The following is a 19,975-nucleotide window of genomic DNA, read 5'->3' as shown; positions in this document are numbered from 1 at the left end:
CTGTGAATAAAATGGTTGGCAATGAACCATCAGGACATACCTTTTTACACATATGTCTCTGAGACATGAGACCATTACAGAAGCTGTATCTGTGATCCAGTCAGCTCAAGTCATTGGCTGCCCATCCAGTAGCCATACATTTCATTTGTTATTTAGGGACAGAATGCAAAGAAGGAAAGTGGGAGAGACTTTAACTCATATGGAAACATCCTGTGTCTGGAACTGAGATTTTCATTCAATGCCCCATGTTTTCTTCTTTTTAAAAAAAGTTTGATTAGGTTTTTATTCAAATAGGTTGTGTCTATTTGCTCTATGGAATGAAACAGATTTTAATAGTTTCAATAGCAGGCTTTTTCTCTTCTGTGGTAGTCTTCTCTTCTGCTTTCTTCCCAGCATCTGGTTTCTTGGTAGTTGCACCCCTTTTCCCTGCAGGCTTCTTCCATTTCCAGACATACATGGGCTTCCTACTCTCTTCAAGCTTCTTGTCTGCAGTCTCCTTCTCTGCTGCCCCTTTCTCTGACTTGGCTGCCAGTGCTGCTACTGCTGCTCCTAGTTTCTTCACCCCAGGTTTGTGACTTCTGGCCTGTGGAAGAATGGTATTCCTGCACATAGTCTTTGCCTAAGGGCTGAGCTTCAGGGTGGTTCCCATGTTCTTCAGTGGATTCTTCTTTAAGACTGTCTGTTTAATCATCTGGCGTGGTGCTCGGAGGGCTCTTTGGATCTTTAGGCTTTTCAAGCTAAGGTCTGTGGTCATCATCTTGTGCCTGGGAAGTTTATAGTTACTCTTGAGGGAAGCAGCCTTATGCCAAGGTCCATACAACTCATCTAACTTCCGGAAGGCACTTTCAGCAGAAACGTCCCGTATGCTCACCAGGAGCAAGTTTCAAAATGTTCAGCTTGCTTCCATGAAGGAGAGTAATACCAGGGATGTTTCTGAAGGCCTTCATGATACCATTTTCTTCATTGTAGATGATTCAGGGTCCCCTGCTCTACATACATGGCCAGTTTCGCATTTTGAGTTTGCCAGCTCTCATTTTTGGGAGACATAGACCTTTTTCATGTCATTCCAAGCTTTCTGTTTCTTAAGCACCTGAACAGTATCCTTGGTCTTCTTGAAACCTTCAGTCTTTTCTTCAGCTACCAAAGGGAGCTCAGGAACTTCCTCAATATGATAACCATTAGACATCACCAAAGCTGGTAATTCTGAGGCAACCAGGGCAGAACAGATGGCATATTGCTTTTGGGTTGTGTTCACTTTGTGATGCCAATGATTCCAGGTTTTGGTTGGTGCAAACACGCGGCCTCCGTGACACATGTTTTCAAATGCACCCTGGCCAGAATGGTGGGTTCCACCACCTCAAACTCTAGGAATTTCAGCCACAGCTCTGCCAGGACCCCAAGACTCAGCACTGGTCTGATTAACTGCTAATTCATTGGCGGCATAGAGCTGTCAGTTGTTTTTCCTCAAGTTGGTGGGAACAAAGTTCACAATATCCAGTGGAATTGGAACTCTGAACACAGCTGGAAAAAGTGACATTTTTGCCAGATGATTCCCTCTTCTCAGAGTACACTTGTAGTGAGAGACCCAACTATGCACCTGTGGCGCTGGTCACACCTGTTTGGGCATGGTCACAGGTGTGCACTTGAGGTGTGAGATTTGGTCTGGGGTCAGGCACAGGCTTGCTTGCGCTCTTGGTTTTGGCTGGGTAACAGAAAGCAGCATCGGTGTTGATCCTTTGAGCTGGTTTCTCATGTTGGGGGTTATCGGTTTCTCATGTAAGTGACTTCTCCCTGAATAAAATTAACCTATAGCTATCCTAGTCTGGTGTATCTTAATCTGTACATCCACATACACTCATATGAGGAGACAGGCCCACGCCATCATGGGGAGAGGAGAAGGTCACACTCCTCTCAAGCCAGCTGCTACCACAGGAGAAAGAAAAAAAAAAGCCCCATATTTTCTAGAAGCAGTATTACCTACCAATGTATATAGGGTACTTGTGACAAAACTCTGTTACACACACACACACACACACACACACACACACACAGAGAGAGAGAGAGAGAGAGAGAGAGAGAGAGAGAGAGAGAGAGAATTTAAACTATATTTATTTTTTCATTGTATGTATACAATGTGTGTATCTGAGTATATTTTTCTGTCCATTGGTATGGTGCTCATGGTGCTCAAAATAGAGTATCAGATGCTTTGCAGCTGGAATTATAGACAATTATGAGTGACAAGTGTGAGTGAACTGAGCTCTGGTCTTCTGGAAGAATAGTACATGATTTTAGAAGCTAAGCCATCTTTCCCACCCCTGTATAATATTTTTAATTAGCTTACAAACTATGTATTTCCTTAATAGTCTTCATATATTCTTAGTTTTGCTAACACATCCCCTACCTTTTCCTTGTCTTAATGGTTCTATCCTCTACTTCAAGCTGTAGCCCTTAGAGAATCCCCACCTCTCTTTTGCTGTCATTCATGCTCAGAGTTATCATCATTCTTGGTAGGGAAAGTACACTCTTCTTTAGGGATATGACTCCGTACAGGTTGCCTTCTGTCAAGAGAACTGTCCCACATACATGCCTACAGAGCTACAGTAATTGGACTTAGGGAGTTTCTAATAACAACACAAAGAGTATGTAGGCCTATCATGGTGGCCCATGCTTTTAATTCTAGCACTCAGGAGGCAAAGTCAGATGAATCTCAGGGAATCTGAGGCTGTTCTTTCCTACATGGATAGTCATAGGGAGATTCTATCAAACCATAAAAATGCAGATGGTAAGGAGTAAAGACCATAAGCTAGAAGTGGAAGGAGGTAGAATATTTCAGTAGAAAAATGTAAAATATTCCAAAGAAAAAACAGAGTACTTCTTATGGTTTGTTTTAAAGAAGGGACAATAGTCAAATTCTAGATTTCTTCTTTTACTAATAAAGTATTCACAAATTAAACATATAAAACAACTAGCTTATTATTATTAACAGTGATAATTAGTATAAAGTGATTTGCTTATGCTACTTCAGCTAACTTAATTTGAAAGTAATAAGAAAATGAGTATTTTGAAGATTTGGAGGTGAATTTTTAATGGTGTGTGGGTTCCCTCAGAACAACCAGAGCTTTCTTGAATTTTATATCTGGTTTTAATATCTGTTCAAAGATTTTAGTTTTATGTGTGACTTGGTCTCATATGGGCATACATGCACACACAATGCATGGGATGGGATGTGTACAGGGCACACAATGTATATAATTAGAATTATAAATGAGAAAATTATATCATCTAACATGGATTCCATCATAAGTTCTCAAAAATATATTCCAGTTTCTTTGACATATAATGTGTCTAGTATTCAAGAACATAAGTCAGTGGCATCATAGTTTTGATGCTAGTATAGGTTATATAATAAATTCTAAGAGGACCTGGTTCACAGAGACCCTGCCTCTTCTACCAAAGAAAACATATATTACTGGTCAGTCAGCATGGAAGGCTTCTGAAAAAGCTTTGTGACATTTCCTTTACCTCTATGTAAGGAGCCAGGCACTCCATAACTCACATGGTTCATATAAAAATTAAACTTGTAACTGATCACACATTTCAGATATTTACCAAATAATTAATTTGCTGAATATGTTCTTATTTGGAATTCAGAGTCTGAATCACATGGGGTATGATTTGATAACTTCAAGGCTTTTCATTTTCCTAGTGTCTAGTCAGTATCTAAGCAGAAGGAAAATGTCCAGGAATGTTCTTTTTAAATTGTTTTAAAGACTAAATGGCTGCTACTTTTAAATAATCAAATTCTTCACTTGAATCTCTCCATTTGTCCTGCTTATGTTTTAGGAAACAGAAATACAGCAATTCCTAATCTGGCTTCCCTTCCTTCATCCTCATTCTTTCTATACTCTTCAATGAGTTGAAAAAGAAAAATGATACCAAGTCAAGTCCCATTTTCAGATCCCAGGCTGAGGTCTTGGCTTGCCCTGCTAGGGCTTCTAGACTTTTTAGAGTGGCAGAGATTCTACTCTGGGCTAATTTGGTGTATGGGAAGTTTTCTCTAATGTCCCACCCTCCACCTACCTACTCATGCTTGCCCAAGCATATTAACCTAATCATTTTCAAGCAACATTTGGTTTTGGATTTTGTTGATTTTGTTTTCTTCATTTGGGGAATTTTTTGATTTCCCTTCCATTTAAAAATTTATAATGTTGAACAATGATTCAATCCAACTTACAGTTTCATCTGATCAATGGAATAAGGCATTTTTGTTGAACTGTGGTTCTAATTCCTTCTTGAACTGATTTGATCTGATTGCTTGATTTAGTCTTGCTTTTAGCTTCCTTGCTAGAATATGATGAACACATCTTGCCAATCTGCAGTACATGCACACAAATGGCAGGCTTGGACCATGCCACCCCAAGATGGTACAAAGGAGGGCCTTATTTACACCTCTGTGTTCCTCAAGAAATAGCCAGATTTTCTGCCTAACATAGCTCCATGAATCTGATCAAACAAAACCACTCTTGTGTTGGAAAACTTTGTATTTCCTAACATTGGGCCAAAGTCCTATGTGGTATTTCCATTTTTCTCTTCAAGTAGAGAGAAGCCATGATAAAAATATACACCTTAAAAGTCACTGTAATTCTGCCTAGACTATATTTGTCTTTCCATATCTTAGAACAGAATATTCTGGTTGGGAGGAAATATAAGAAAATTGATCGCGAATTTGGGACTTAAATCTGGTATGTCCATATTTACTAAAGAGTTACTAATGAAGGTGACTGTGGTATTTTCTCAGTCAGGGAGACATTGCAATCAGACCACATCATTCATGCTGAAAATATAGAAATACCTGAGGGTAAAAATCAAGGAAGAAATCCCCATTCCTTTCTTCACTAGGAATCTGAAAGGGCATTTGTGTTTGTAATGAAGGAGAGTTGGTTAGAGTTATGTAGGGTTATATGAACATGTTGGCAGAAAATAAGTATTTGTGACTCAATTATCTGTAGTGACAAAATCCACTTGTGAGAGAAATGAAACTATTCAGGACTGGAATACATCCTTTCATGATTAAAAGTGGAAAAAAAAGAGAATAGACTGGGTATTTTTAAAAGAGATTGGGACAGAAGTCTAAATATAATGAGACTTCCAAATTCTATTCATACACAGCCTGGAGGCTTCCTGTGCAACCAAGAAGCAATAGATAGAGGGGCAACCACCTTGAGAAACACCTCTAGAGTGTCTGCCTTGGAGGATCACACAGATTGACCAGGATGTACAGAAATTTTGAACATTTCCTTTTGGTATTGTCACCAATCAACCATCTTATTATCATATTAGAATAACTCCAGAAAATATTATCCTATTATTTTTGAGACCTAGCAGACTCCTGGACACAAAAATGATTAAAGGCCATATTCAATATCTAAAATGTATAGACAGAACTCAAAAACCTAAGGCATCTTAACTTAACAACTACAAGGAAAGGTCATATCATGTTATATGTGATATGTCTTGAGTAATAGCCTAGAACAATGTTATCATAGTTTCTTTTGCTGTTAGTCACTGTGACCAAAGAAATTTAAGAGAGACTGTTTCAAGTTATAGCCCACCATGACAGAGACATCAAGGCCTCAGGAGCTTAAAGTAACTGGTAACATGGCACCCAGAATCCAGAACCGACAGCAAAGAATATATGCACACTGTTACTCAGTTCCTTTTTTTGCATTTCACACAGTTCAGGACCCCCTGACCAGGGTTTTCTTACAAAATTATCAAATCAAGGTAACCCCCTACAAGTATGTCCAGTGTATTATTTCAAACGTGAATCTAAATAGATAAATGCAGTCTTCACCCTCCATCAAGGAAATTTCTCATTCAACTGACAGAGGACACTACAGAAAACTGCAACCAATCAGAATGCAGGGATGTGGAGACCAAACTCAGTAGATTCATTTACAAAGCACTCTCAAACCTAAGGTACAGAGAACATTGCAGAAGATGGGGCAGAAATACTGTAAAAGCCAGGAGAGCAGGGAGTTTTCTGTGAGTCTGTGTCTTCTGTAATATCACAAACTACACCTAGAAATTATTTTTTGAGAACTTTTTTAAAAAATTTAAATTAAATACCATCTTATTTTACATATCAATCCCAGTTCCCTCTCCCTCCCATCCTCCAATGCTCCCCATGCCCCAAACTGAAATTGTTCACAGTCTGACTTCCCACACATGAGTAAAAAAGGACAACATCAAAGGTCTTTACACAGTCATGGGGGGAAGCCTATAAGACCTCAACCATACACAAGGAACTATAGACAACTCAGGAACAGGAGAGGTAGTCATTTTCCGGGGAAGGACATACCAATTGGTTGTCCAGTGCCAAATAGTTAGCCCTGGTAACTTGAATACACATAACATTATATGGACTGAATGGGTTATATTTAGAAAATTACACATACATAAGCATACATACATACATACATACAAACATCCATATCAATTAATGCAAAATGAAGCCAAGAATTTGAAGGATAGCAGGAAAGTTTTGAGAGAAAGAAGTGAAAAATGTTTAAATCCACATAACCTCAAAAAAATAAAATAAAAACAAGTAAGTGAGCAAAACACCAATCATCACAAATGATTGCATTTGTCTTCAGTTAAACAAATGTACTGACTAAGCACAGTGTATTAGGCTGTGTTATGTTTCATTGGCATGTACTACTAGATCTAGGCAAGCATTCTACCACTGAGCTAAACTCCTAGCTTTTTATTTCTAATTCTAACAGTGATTTCAAGAGACGTATTATTAGCCTTGTTCGGTACTTCAGAAACTTGGGATTTGTAAGGTTAATTAATTTGCTCAAGGTCAAACAGCTATTAAGCCAAGGAGCTGTGATTTAAATCAGAGTACATGTCAAATTCATACTTTCACAGACCCATGTTAACTCCTCATCTTTGGAGAAGCAGCCACTCAAGCTGTTAAAGATGAGATGACTATTTTTGAAGTTGCACATGGTTTGATTACTATTATTCTTGGTATTGACCAAAAGGAAGAAGTTAAGCTAGCATTCTATTTTGCAGCAGGCTGCCTGCAAAAATATAATCACTCAATATTCATGTTTAGGAATACGGCTTTTTGTTTTCACTACTTCTTGCAAAGATTCCTAAAAAAATAAAAATAAAATATATGTAATCATCTAAGTAGAGGAAATATCACTTGTGTGAGCCTGTGAGGAGTAGCATATGGTGATTTCCAAATTCCAAAAGCCCAGGCTCTCTGTCAACTGTTAAGGCCAAGAACAAATATTGCTCCAATATCCTCTTTGCTCAGTGCAATAATACAAGGGTAGCTGATAGATTAACAGATTATTTAAGCTGGTCATCAATATGGATGACATTATTGGCATTTAATGCATGTAAACTTTCAAAATTGGAGACACCATTTTTAGAATCTTAAATGTATGTTACTTCTTCAGAATGAAAACAAACACAGCATTCTCAGCACACTTGGCTCATAAAACTCACATGTTACTAGTCTGCTGATTGCCAGAATATTTTCAAGAATACTATCCCCCCTCAAATGGCCATTTCTTTTTCTCTTCTTCATGTTGAAGCTCTCTAGGAAACCATGTACTCTCTTGCAGTCACATTTGTTGTTTGTGTCTCTGTTATAAAACTGCACTCAGCAGTCTTGTGAGTCGAGAGTACTATTTCATATTTTAAACAGCCCAAGTTGATGAATGCTACTGTGCAGATGAGAATTAAACTAGCACAAACATTAGATCATTGATAATTGTAATTCACAGGAATTTCAATACTAGCCAGTCCCATTGGCTATATTCATGCTTAAATCTCTTTTTCTTTCCTTCTAAATATTCAAAGACTATACTTCCTCTGTCCACCTATTCCAGCCCCACATGAATCACTTTTCAGAGAGAAGATGGTGAATATCAGTGTCAACTGGAGAGGACTGTAAATTACTGATGAGGCAAGCCACTTGGCACACCTGTGAGGATTTTGTAGGTTAAGTTAATTGAGGTAGAAAGACCCACTTCAGATGTGGGCATTACTATTTCAAGGCCTGGAGGCCTGGACAACAGAAGAAGAAAAAGTTAACTACAAAGGAACAGTCATCCACATCACTTTCCTCGTGTTTGGCTCCTATGCCTTCCCAGTAAAGGGAGAACTACATGTTTAAATTGTGAGAAGTAAACACTTCCTTTCTTAAGTTTCATGTGCCTAGTACTTTGTCACACACACAAGGGAAGCAACCATTAAAGCAGAAGTCCTCAAAATTCTAGTCTATATTTTTTCCATTTTAGCTGAAACCTTACCATGTTTACCCCTGCTCTGGTATTGAATATATAAGAGCAATTTAATCTGCTTCCAACATACAAGGTTCATTCCCCAGCCTTTGATAGCAAAATCTCCCACATTTCCCTGAGAGCTTTATCCTATCACTTCTGTTCCCTCCAGGTTTTTCTTTGCAACTGTAAAACATTAAAATATCTTTTATTTTAAAAGTATCTCCCTGTTACCCACATTCCCTTTTCATGAAATGAAGCAACCTTTAGATTACTCATTCAAATGTCTAATGCATGCAAGCACATTTGCAGGATACAGCCTCTCATCTCATTCTCATTCTTCCCAGCAGTTCAGTTCTTGTCACGACCAGATTCCCTAAACAAAATTTTAAGGTCCTTAGAGATAGTCTGATTCCCATAGCTGATGAAAGTATTTGTTCTACATTAGCCTTGCTAATGCATCTGCTACCTAGTCACTACCTTCTAAATCTTTCACATGGTGTCTTCCTTGTTCCCTGTGCTTTTCTAATAAGCACCCTGTCACTTAAAACAACAATACAGTACATTCTTACCATGTCATCTGTATAAATCTCATCCTGTGCTGTCCCCCCCCACTAGCTTTGTTTGTTGCATTCACATTTCTTCTATTTTCTCATGATTTTTAACACCAATCTATGCTAGCTCCCAAAGAATGTTTTCCACAAGCAGCTTTACACTATCATTAGATTTATAGAAAAGGCAATTTAATGCACTATACTGTTCATCCATATCATTCTTCTAGGTTCAAATCCACTTTCCACAATTTATTAATTCTGTGATTCTCAGGCAATTAGTAGACATTCCCCAACCTGTTTCCTGACTCTTCCAATGATCTTTAGTGCACTCACATTAAGGAGACATGGAGAACAATGACTATTGTATGGTATTATTTGTGTGGCTTTTTGCAACTGTTTTTGTCTTTGGTGCTTCTATTTTTCAAGAATAAAGTTAGGAAACTTTGGGGCACAACATGCTGAAATGGGGAAAGACTGGCCCAAACAGCCCATGTTTTGTGTTGTTTCCTTCTTAGAAGGATAGCTCCTTCAGAGATTTGCTTGTCATCCTACTGAGGTGAATATCTTGGGACCAGCCACCTCCCAGGGTCCCCCTGCTGTGTAGAAGTAAGACTTGCAAAGTCAAGACTCCAAACCTGCTGAGTGGCTTTCCTGAGCCTCTCAAGATTTGCTCACAAGAACCCTGGGCTTATCTTGTCTCTTGGGGATTATCTGTAAGAAATAAAGCTATTTTGTATGACTTGTGTGCCCAGAAGTTTTCTTTCACTCTGGACTGAAAACACTGGCAAATAGTGCACAGTCACCACGCTTCATGTCTTGCACAGTGAAAAGATACTGTGCAAAGCTGATGTCTGCAGTAGGAGCATTTCTAAAGGCATGTGCTTAAATGCTTCATAGTTACTCAAATTCCAAATGTTCAAAACTCACTCACTTCTTTAACATGCTAGCTGTTAACCTCCCATTCATGCAAACTAAAAGCATGCAGCATTCTTTTATCCTTTCTGAAACTTAATTTTAGCACGTTTTTAATTCACTGCCACTACCTCATATATGTATTTATACACTCTACATTGTCTCTCTGACTCTTTTAAGTTTACTTTTGAAAATTCAGCATTCTTTCCTTCATCATCAAAATTGGCATTTCTCAACAACTGGCCTTGGTAACATTCTTTTCTCCTCATGTACATCATTTTTTAATACAGCTGTAATCAGTTTCTTTGTGTAGAAAAATTCCCCATTTCTCTTTTCCATGCATTCTAGTTTTCTAATCAACCAACATGGCATGGTGACTTAGGTGTTTTATAGGCATCTCAAGCTTCTGTATTAAATATGGTTCTTTCTCTAGTTTCCCACACACAAACATGCATCAATCCCCACAAGATGAGAGTACTTGTGCCATTCTCAACACATCCTTCTTTAACTATTATGTCCTCCTGGATATCTAATCCATCACCAAGTGCCTCATTTTGCCCACTACATAATATCTCCTGAATATAATTATCTCCAGCTCCACCCCTGTTAGTACTCATGGAGGGACAGGGAGGATAAGATGCACCAGATGTTCTCCAGTAAGATAAGGCCATGTAGAGATACATAGATTTATAGAAATGGGTTAGTAATTAAGACAGAGCTAGCCAGTGAGAAGTCCTAGCCATCAGCCAACAATTGTATAATTATTTATAGCACCCATGTGTTTATTTGAGGCTGAGAAGAGACCTGGCAGGAGGAGAAAGCTTGATTTCCAACTTGAAGGAATTTGTAACCAATAAACAAGCATGCCTTTGGGTGACTCATTAAAGAAGTTTCCAGAAAGTACTGACTGAATTATGGAGACCTGCCCTCACAGTGAGAAGCACCTGTCAACAGATGGCCCAGATACAAAAGTGTGCAAGGATGGAACAGTGCTTCTGACCCGTATGACTCTGCATCTTTCTGATGCTGCTTCTGCATCTCTTGCCTTGAATACACATGATTCCAAGATGAATTTGGTGATGTGGGTGGCAGTATCACACACATGCCTCAAACAAGCAGGTATGATAATATACATTTGTCATTTGCTCTTATTTGTTACACTCACTTACCCAGTCGTTTGCTTTGCTCCCTAGAGTCCCTGACTAAATAAAAGATATCTGTGTAAGCATTTCACAAGGCTTTCCTTGAGAGTAAGATGTATATATTTTATTATGTTAATATATATTATTCCTTGTGCTTGGAGTCTTTCCTCATCATCTTTGATTGTTAACGTTCAGTAATGTATGATTGTTTTCAATAATGTCTCCATGATCTACTGTTAGTATAAAGCAAAATTACAGTAGTTTTCTTAGACCTGCTGAAATGAAATACCAAAAATTAGTTTATTTAAAAAGTCTATTGATTCACAGTTATGGAGGCAAAAGAAAAAGGGGGGCTCAAATCCCAGTGCCTTTAGGGCAATGCTCTCTCTGCAAAAGTTCCTATCTGCTGCTTCTAGCTTCCAGCATTTGGCAGAATTCATCAATACTTTTAGATTATAGATTCATTGTTTTAGGCACAGCGCAATCTTCCACTTTAATCAGGACAAGGGCGTACTAGAAGAGATGACCTTTATCAATATCACATATTCAAGCATCAATCTTTCTTGGAGGGCATGAAATAATGTATATCACATCCACAAGCCATATTTTGCCAGGTGAGGAACTCAAGCACTCTCTCTACGCTTTGATCCTTATTTTAGAATGATGGAGAAAATAATCATACAAATCAGTGTATGGTAAACCAAAGTTACCTGACAAGAAGCAGCACAATTTATTGTAAAATATAACTCACATTAAGTTAGTAGTGAGATTCCCTTAATGTTGTCCTTGCCTCCATTTACCTTCTCCAAAAACACCCCTCCAGGTCACACAGAAAATTGCCTTTCCAGAATACAATTTCTTTTTTTTTTTTTTTTTTTTTTTCAAATTTTTTTTTATTAAATTATTAATATTTTCACATGTACTTTCCCTCTCCCTCTCCCTCCCCCACCCCATTCCTTCTCCCCCACCTCCAACCTACCCCCCACCCCATCCACCCGCCACTCCCCAGGCAGGGTAGGGCCCCCAACCAGGGCTCCACCAAGTCCACCAAATCTTCCTGTGCTGGGCCTAGGCCCCTCCCCATGTGTTCAGAGACAGAGCGAATCCCTTCAAGTGGGATGGGCTCTCGAAGTCCCTCCCACCCACCAGGGCAAAATGCCAGTCCATCTCCAGAGGCTCCCAGGAGTGCAGGGGCCTCCCCATTGGCATCCATGATCAGGGGGCTGGATTAGTCCTGTACTGTCCTCCCAAAGAGCATCTGGGGTCGATATGCTTTCCCTTTTTCAGGCCAACTGTTTCTGTGGGTTTCTCCAACCAGGTACAGACCCCTTCGTTCTTCATTCCTCCCTCTCTTCAACTGAGTTCCAGATTTCAGCTCAGTGTATTTCTGTGGATGTCTGTCTCTGCTCTCATCAGCCACTGGATGAGGACTCATGTTTGTCTTTTTGTGATTGGGTTACCTCACTCAGGATGGTTTCTTCTAGTTCCATCCATTTGCCTGCGAATTTCAAGATTCCATTGCTTTTTTCTGCTGAGTAGTACTCCATTGTATAAATGTACCACATTTTCTCTTTCCATTCTTCAGTTGAGGGGCATCTAGGTTGTTTCCAGGTTCTGGCTATTACAAACAATGCTGCAATGAACATGGTTGAACATATGTCCTTGTTGTATGGACAAGCAGTATTTGGGTATATACCCAAGAGAGGAATGGCTGGATCTTGAGGTAGATTGATTCCCATTTTTCTGAGCAACCGCCATACTGATTTCCAAAGTGGTCTTACAAGTTCACACTCCCACCAGCAATGGAGGAGTGTTCCTTCTTCTCCACAACCTCTCCAGCATAGGTTGTCATTGGTATTTTTGATTTTAGCCATTCTGACAGGTGTGAGGTGGTATCTCAGAGTTGTTTTGAGTTGCATTTCTCTGATGGCCAAGGATTTTGAGCACTTTCTTAAGTGTCTTTGAGCCATTTCAGATTCCTCTGTTGAAAAATCTCTGTTTAGTTCTGCACCCCACTTTTTAATTTCATTGTATGGTGTTTTGCATAATTCTTTTCCTTATACTTTTTAAAATAAATTGTTATTTCTACGGATATGATTTAAGATTCTCCATTTTATGACACTATGGTGATCACCCTAAAGTCAGTCAGTCTTTGTATTTTTCTGATTGGCATTTGGTGATGTAATCAAAGAAGAGTAAGTGTTGAGCTTGCTGAAACATGACAAGCTGTATTTTATATCAAATTATGTACTTCAGTTTTATCATTTAAGTTGCCTTCTAGACCTGAAGTCTGAGTCTCCCTCATTTGTCAAGTTGCCAATTAACACTAAAAAGACAATCCAGGAGACTATCCTTAGTTTCCCAAAACCTAAGCTAAGTATTTACTTTTATTGTATTAATAGATACTTACAGATTCACTAACACTGCCACTGTACATGTGTTTCTGTTTTGGCCTCCACTTAGCAGATTGTACTCTTATTTGATATACATATATGCATATGTGTACATATATAAATATATATGGATATATGGATAGAGATTGTGTTGGTTACCCATTTTTTATAATTCCTGGCATATAATACACATATTTAGAAAATATTACTAACTAAATAAATATGCTAATGAGTAAAGGAACAGTATAGAATTCAAGTCCATAGCTCTTCCAGCTTTTCCCAAACTACATGCCATTCAGCTGACAAGGAGAACCATATATTTGTTTAATTGGACACAAAGGCAATCATTTGTGAGGATTAGAATTTGTTCATTTATTTATTTTTATTTTTGAGATTATCGTGTAATTAAAACATTTCTCACTTCCTTCTTTCCAAACTTTCCTGTTCTCCATCAAACTCTTGGCTTCATTTTTCATTAATTGATATTGACGCATGTATGTATGTAAGTATGCATGCATATGTACATGCAATTTTCTAAATATAATCCATTCAGTTCATATAATGTCACCTGTGTACATGTTACCAGGGCTCTCGACAACGAATTGGTGTGTTCTTCCCTGGGGAATGACTAATTCTCATGTGCCCATCTTTCCTGAGTTGTCTATAGTTCCTTCTTGATATTCTTCCTGGCAGGTGTTCAAACTCAATCTTCTATCAAATGCCTTTTGCATGACTGTCCAACAGGGAAAATACCACGAAGTAACTTACCAAATTTCTAGACACATCAAGGCAAATAACAAGACAAGCAGAGGGCAAAAGCAAAGCACCTTGGCATCCAAAGTTGGGCACTATCTCCATACTTGGTAATGCTTGTCAACAGCTCAGATAATTCTCTTGGTCTATTCTCTAGAAGGATAGACATAAAGAACATTGACACAATGGGAAAATGGCATTTGAGGAGTTTGTAAGTCCCACCAAAATTGATTTTCCTATTCTTGAAAATAAAATCAAGGAATCTCTAAAAGCTAACACAAAACATCAAAATTAGAGATTTTAAGTAATAGGAAAACATACCCAAGAAAATATGAATATTTAGAAGGCAATTTGACAGTGTGACCATTTAGCTAAGTATTTATAGCAGTCATATAGCCTATGACTTCTATAGCTATGAATTTTTGACAAGGATTACAGTTCCAGGTACAAAATTCTCTCCTGTAAATCAGGCCTCAGCTTCAGTCAGAAAATAGTTGGTTACACCTTAACAGCCCTCCCACTATTATACCAGTATGCATATCTTGACTGTCAGATCTGTATTGTGGGTAAACAGCCTAGTGCTGGGTTGTACCATTGATTTTGTTCCCCCACAGAACCTCCTATAATATTTTCCAACATTATACAAGCTAACCAGCAGGGAGGCAGTTTCTCAGTCAATTTGAGAGTAATATCCCTGTCTTCTCCAGCACAAGTGTTGTGGTGCCTTCAACAATAGAGTATTGCCAGGTAGTAGTTATGGTGGATATTCAGTGGTAATAGCCTAGCTGTATGGAGACTTCTGGAGTCTCCTGTACCAGTGACTCCTAGGGATGTATCTCATGCTTTGTCCTGAGATTTCCATTTAATATCTCAAGTTTCTTAGGCTCAACATTGTCTGTGTTAATTCATTTGAAATCTTTTATTTTGAAACCAGGTTACTAACTTATGAGTCCATAAGACTTGAACGTATCTCCTTAGTCTTGGTTAACCAATTCCACTGCTGATAATCTCCCACTCTCCCACACCCCATATCTACTTAATAGTTGAATCCTCAGTACTTTTAATCCTTCTATTTTTTAACATGTCTTTTACTCTCCTTCAACTTATTCATTTTTTTAAGGTTTGGTTGTGAGAAGATAGATTTCCATATGGCTTCTCATACTGTCTTTCTTTGGGTTAGCCCACTCCTCATCTCCTGACTCATCATACTGTCAAACATTTTTAAGTCTGTCTGACTATTGTGTTCCACACAATTACTTTTGTTTGGCCCATAATTTACTAAAGTCTCCCAAAAAGTATGTTTCTGCTTCCCTGGCTTCTATCTGTGCTCCTAGCAAAATACACAAAACTGGGGTCCCTATATGAGAAAGAGAATAGAAAATTTGTCCTTCTGCTGTTGAATTACTTTATTCAGCATAATTGTTTTTAGTTCCAACAGTTTATCTGCAAATTGTAGTTGAATAATATTCAATTTTGTGTAGGTGTCACATTTTTCTTATGATCTACTGATTGATATCCATACACCAGCATTTGCTATTACTTGTTTTCCTGCCTGTGTGAGGTGAAATCCTAATGCAGTTTTAGTTTGCACTCTCTTGATGGCTAAGGATGCCTACATTTATAAGAGTTTCCCAAGCATTTTCATCCCTTATTTTGAGAAATTTCCATTCAGTTCACACCTCACTTTTTACTTGGGTTGCTTATCCTCTAAGTGTGTAACTTACATCATCCTTTGTATCATATATATTCTTATCCAGTGTTGAGACCTCTGGCAAAGGTCTCATTCTGTGGGCTGCCCATTCATTCCATTTTATTTCCTTTGTTGTTGAGAAGACTTATTTCCATAAATCCTATTTGTTGAGTGTTGATCTTGGTTCCTGTGTTACTAGAATTCTATTCAGAAAGCCACTACTGTGTCTATAAATTCAGGGCTGTTCCGTACATCTTTCTCCTGCAGTTTCATAGTATTCAATCTAATGTTGAGCTCCTTGATTAATTTAGAGCTAAGTTTGCACATGATGAGACATAAGATCTAGTATCATTTTTCTGCACGTTAAAATCCAGTTTCGCCAACACTATTAATTGAAGGTTCTATCGTTTTTCCCATGTACATTTTTTGCTTCTTTGTCAAATATTAGTTAACTATAGTTGCCTAGATTTATATATAGGTTTTCAAGTCTATTCTGCTTTCCATGTATTTATTTTTGGAACAGAACCAAGACATTTGTAATACTATGACTCTGCAGTATAATTTGAAATAAGGTTGTCCCACAGTATTCTTTTTTATCATGGTTTATTTGACTGTCATTGGTCTTTTATACTACCATCTAATTTTTTTGCTCTTTCTTCCTATATCTGTGAGTGATGATATTGCAATTATGATTAGGAATACAACCTATTTGTGGATAGCTTTTGGTGAAGCAATCATTTTCACAATATATTATTTCTTCTAATACATGATTATGAGATGTTTGTCTATCTTCTAATGTCTATATTCCAGTTTCTTTCTTCACTGTCTTAAATTTTTCATCATAGAAGTCTTTTGTTTCCTTTGTCAGATTTATTCCCACCCCACTGTGTGTGCGCGCGCGCGCGCGCGCGCGCGTGTGTGTGTGTGTGTGTGTGTGTGTGTGTGTGTGTGTGTGTGTTGTAAATGAAATCATTTCCCTGATTTCTATATACCTTATCTGTTCTCAAGCTTAGTCAGAGTAGCTTCTTCTCACAGTGGACAACAATCAAAGGGATAAATATAATTCACTAAGTCCCTAGTGTAAGAAATTGAGTAGCCAGCCTTAAACTAGACATTTATGTTACCCCTCACCACCACTAAGGTTCTAAGGTTCAAAGAATATCATACAAAAGGAAGAAGAAAGAATGTAACATCTAGAGATTAGGGAGAATTGCTGTGAAAAAAATGACATCTAGATATGGCATGGCTATGACAATTATGATCTCACAGTAGCTGGGCTACCTACACAAGACTACAGACTATGAAACCCTCCAAAATCATGACATAGATGAGCCCCACATCACACTTATGTGGTATTAGTGGCAGACTATGGAGAGCCACAGCCCTAAGATGGCACCTGGCTGGATGCCAGGTAGTCCAAGCTTAGCTGTAAACAAGCCTTATTTGGAAGTGCTTGAGGCATCTGGCGTGCTTCCTCCTTCTGTGGCCAATCCGGGATTGCTAGATGGCATGAGCTGATTGGGCACTGAGCATCTACTTAAGGGCTTGTGGGGGCTGGGAGAGGAGAGAAGCTGATGTACAAGGTTCCTGAATAAACTGCTTGAAGAAGAGTCGTGGTCGTGTTTCTCTTGCTGGTCGAGATAGACTCGACAGCAGACAGTTGTTGGGGGAGGGAGGATCATTCTTTTTAATTAATTTTAAATTAAAAACAATCTTGTTCTACATACCAATCATAGCTCCCTCTCCCTCCCTCCAGTTCTCCCATTTCCCCCCCCACCATTTCTTCATCCAACCCCCTATCAACTCCTCAGGGATCATCAAAGTTTGTCATATCATTTGAGGAAGGACTTAGCCACCCTCTTCCCCCTCATGTATCTAGGCTGAGAGAGTATCCCTCCATAGAGAATGGGCTCCCAAAGCCCATTCATGCACTAGGAATAAATACTGGTTCCACTGCCAGAACCCATAGACTGCCCAGGCCCCCAACTGACACCCACAAGAATTATTTTTTATTGAAGATATTGACATTGGTAGATTTCAATGTTCTAGTAGATAGTCCTGTATTCAAGCACTAATGTGAAATAGTGTGTGTTACTTATTTTTCTATTGCTGCAACAAAATATCATGACCCCAGCACCTTATCAAAGATAACATTTATATAACTTGAATTTTCAAAGAATTAGCAGTAAGAAGAGCTGAGCTCATATCCTAATCTACAAGTAGGAGGCAGAGGAAGAACACACTGGGAATGACACCAGTGCTTTAAAACCTCAAAGCCAACCCCCAGTGACATACCTCCTTCAACCAGGCCATACCTTTTAATTTTTCCTAGATAGTTCCACCAAGTGGAGATCAAGTGTTAAAATGCATGAGCCTATGGGGGTCATTCTCATTCAAAAAGAAATCTTAAATAGCTTTGAATACAGCAGAAGATGACTTAGGAGAATATGGAGGGGGTGTAAAGGAGGAATAAGGATTAAGCATAAAATATTTCATTTGTTCTTTATGTATATGAATATAATGACATTACATATAGGGACAGCTGATATTTTAAAAGTTATAGAAAGATCACTTGCCACATATTACCTATGTGATAAAAGTCATCATGAATGAGCATTCTTTTGTTCAGAGGCAAATAAAAACAGAATCACAAAGGAGATTTGGTATTCTACAAAGAAGAAGAAATAGGCTAAAAAAAAGCCCATTTTTTACAGTCAGAATATGGTCTTTAAAAGAATACAAAAGAACACATCCTCTGAGCCAGAGAAATCTGTTCCAGAAAAATGTGCCACAGAGATGTAAATAAATGCATTTTATTTAAGGAGTAAAATTATTTTTAACAGATAAAGGTGAAATACCCTGAAGTAACCTTTCCTTTTAAATTTTTCATTTGTTTCAACAAAAGGGGTGGAAGATCATAAGCTATGATTAAATATCCTATTCCATCCTAGACATATAAAAATCATATAAAAACGAGACTTCAACAAATGTTTTTGTTTTAGTTATTTGACTATTTATACAAAAAATGCATATTTTTGTTTCTTTCCTTTGATTGGTAATAACTTGGGGAACGGTTAAGATAAAAGTGGTGGGAATTATTGCCTCTCTGGAAGAAGTTGTTAATAGCTGCTGCACCAGCATGCACACAGCCATGAGGGTCCTTTGCTGACACATACTCCTATTCACATGAGCTTGCCTTCCAATTCTACATCATCCCATAAAAGTAGAAATCTATTTACATGTAGTATATTCATTAGCATTGGAAAATTTTGTCCGCATAATTATAAGAATGCCATTTTCAATTTATTCATAGAACTAAATTAAATGTACTGCTCATTTTAAATTTCTCCATGGCTATATTTGTCACTTACGTTAGTTCTTAAGTCACTAAGAGTTAAGTGAAGTCAAAGCACTAGTCATAGAATAAATGAATATTTGGTGTTCTTTCTTAGCCTATATTCTCCAAAGCAAATATTAGCCAACTTCATGACATTTATAAATTGTGTATAGCAACCATCTCTTCTACATGTTTAAGTACATGGTAATTAAGTGAATATATTATCCTGACTAATACTTGCTCCAAATTTTCAGAAGAACCATATGAAAAACCATATGCACGACATAACCCCTCATAAGCAGGTGTATGGAGTACAGTCAAATTAAACCTTGTGAAGTAGAGCAAAAATTAACATCAGAGGAGATGAAATATGGTTTCTATATTCTAAAAAGCATGTAGAATTCATGTTGTTCTTGCCTTTTGCACTTGTCGCTTCATTGGCAATAGGTCTTAACTGTGTATGTTCTTAAATTTCCTTCTTCTAGAGAATACTTGATATTTGCTATCTTTGTATATAGTTTTGTATCAAGCCTAAATCTTTTTCTTTAGACTAAAAGGGGAATTGTAGTAAGATATTCACTCCCCGTACCCCACACCCTGCACCTGTAGCGCTGACCATGCCCATTTGGGAAGGATCACAGGTACGGATGTGATGGAGATTAGGATTAGGTATGGAGTCAGGACCCATGATCGCTCTGTTGGATCAGGTCAGGTCACATAGAGCAGCCTGAGTGGATCCTTGGAGAGGTGGTCATCTGTTTCTTGTGTAAGTGCCTTTTCCCTGAAAAAAAAATTATATTAACCTGTATTGAGCCTAGTCCAATTAATCTTGATCCACACATCCATATCTGGTGACCAGTGTGGACATTCATGGGACCTGCAGCCCACAGC

At 38.1% G+C, this 19,975-nt stretch overlaps 1 pseudogene; it reads right to left on the bottom strand.

The window, feature by feature from the left end:
- Nucleotides 1–310: 310 nt before the first annotated feature.
- On the bottom strand, nucleotides 311–19,772 carry LOC100767890 (annotated as a pseudogene).
- Nucleotides 19,773–19,975: the final 203 nt, after the last annotated feature.

Source organism: Cricetulus griseus, chromosome 2, assembly GCF_003668045.3.
Source record: "Cricetulus griseus strain 17A/GY chromosome 2, alternate assembly CriGri-PICRH-1.0, whole genome shotgun sequence".
Lineage (NCBI taxonomy): Eukaryota > Metazoa > Chordata > Mammalia > Rodentia > Cricetidae > Cricetulus > Cricetulus griseus.
This window is presented reverse-complemented; position numbering and strand designations above follow the sequence as displayed.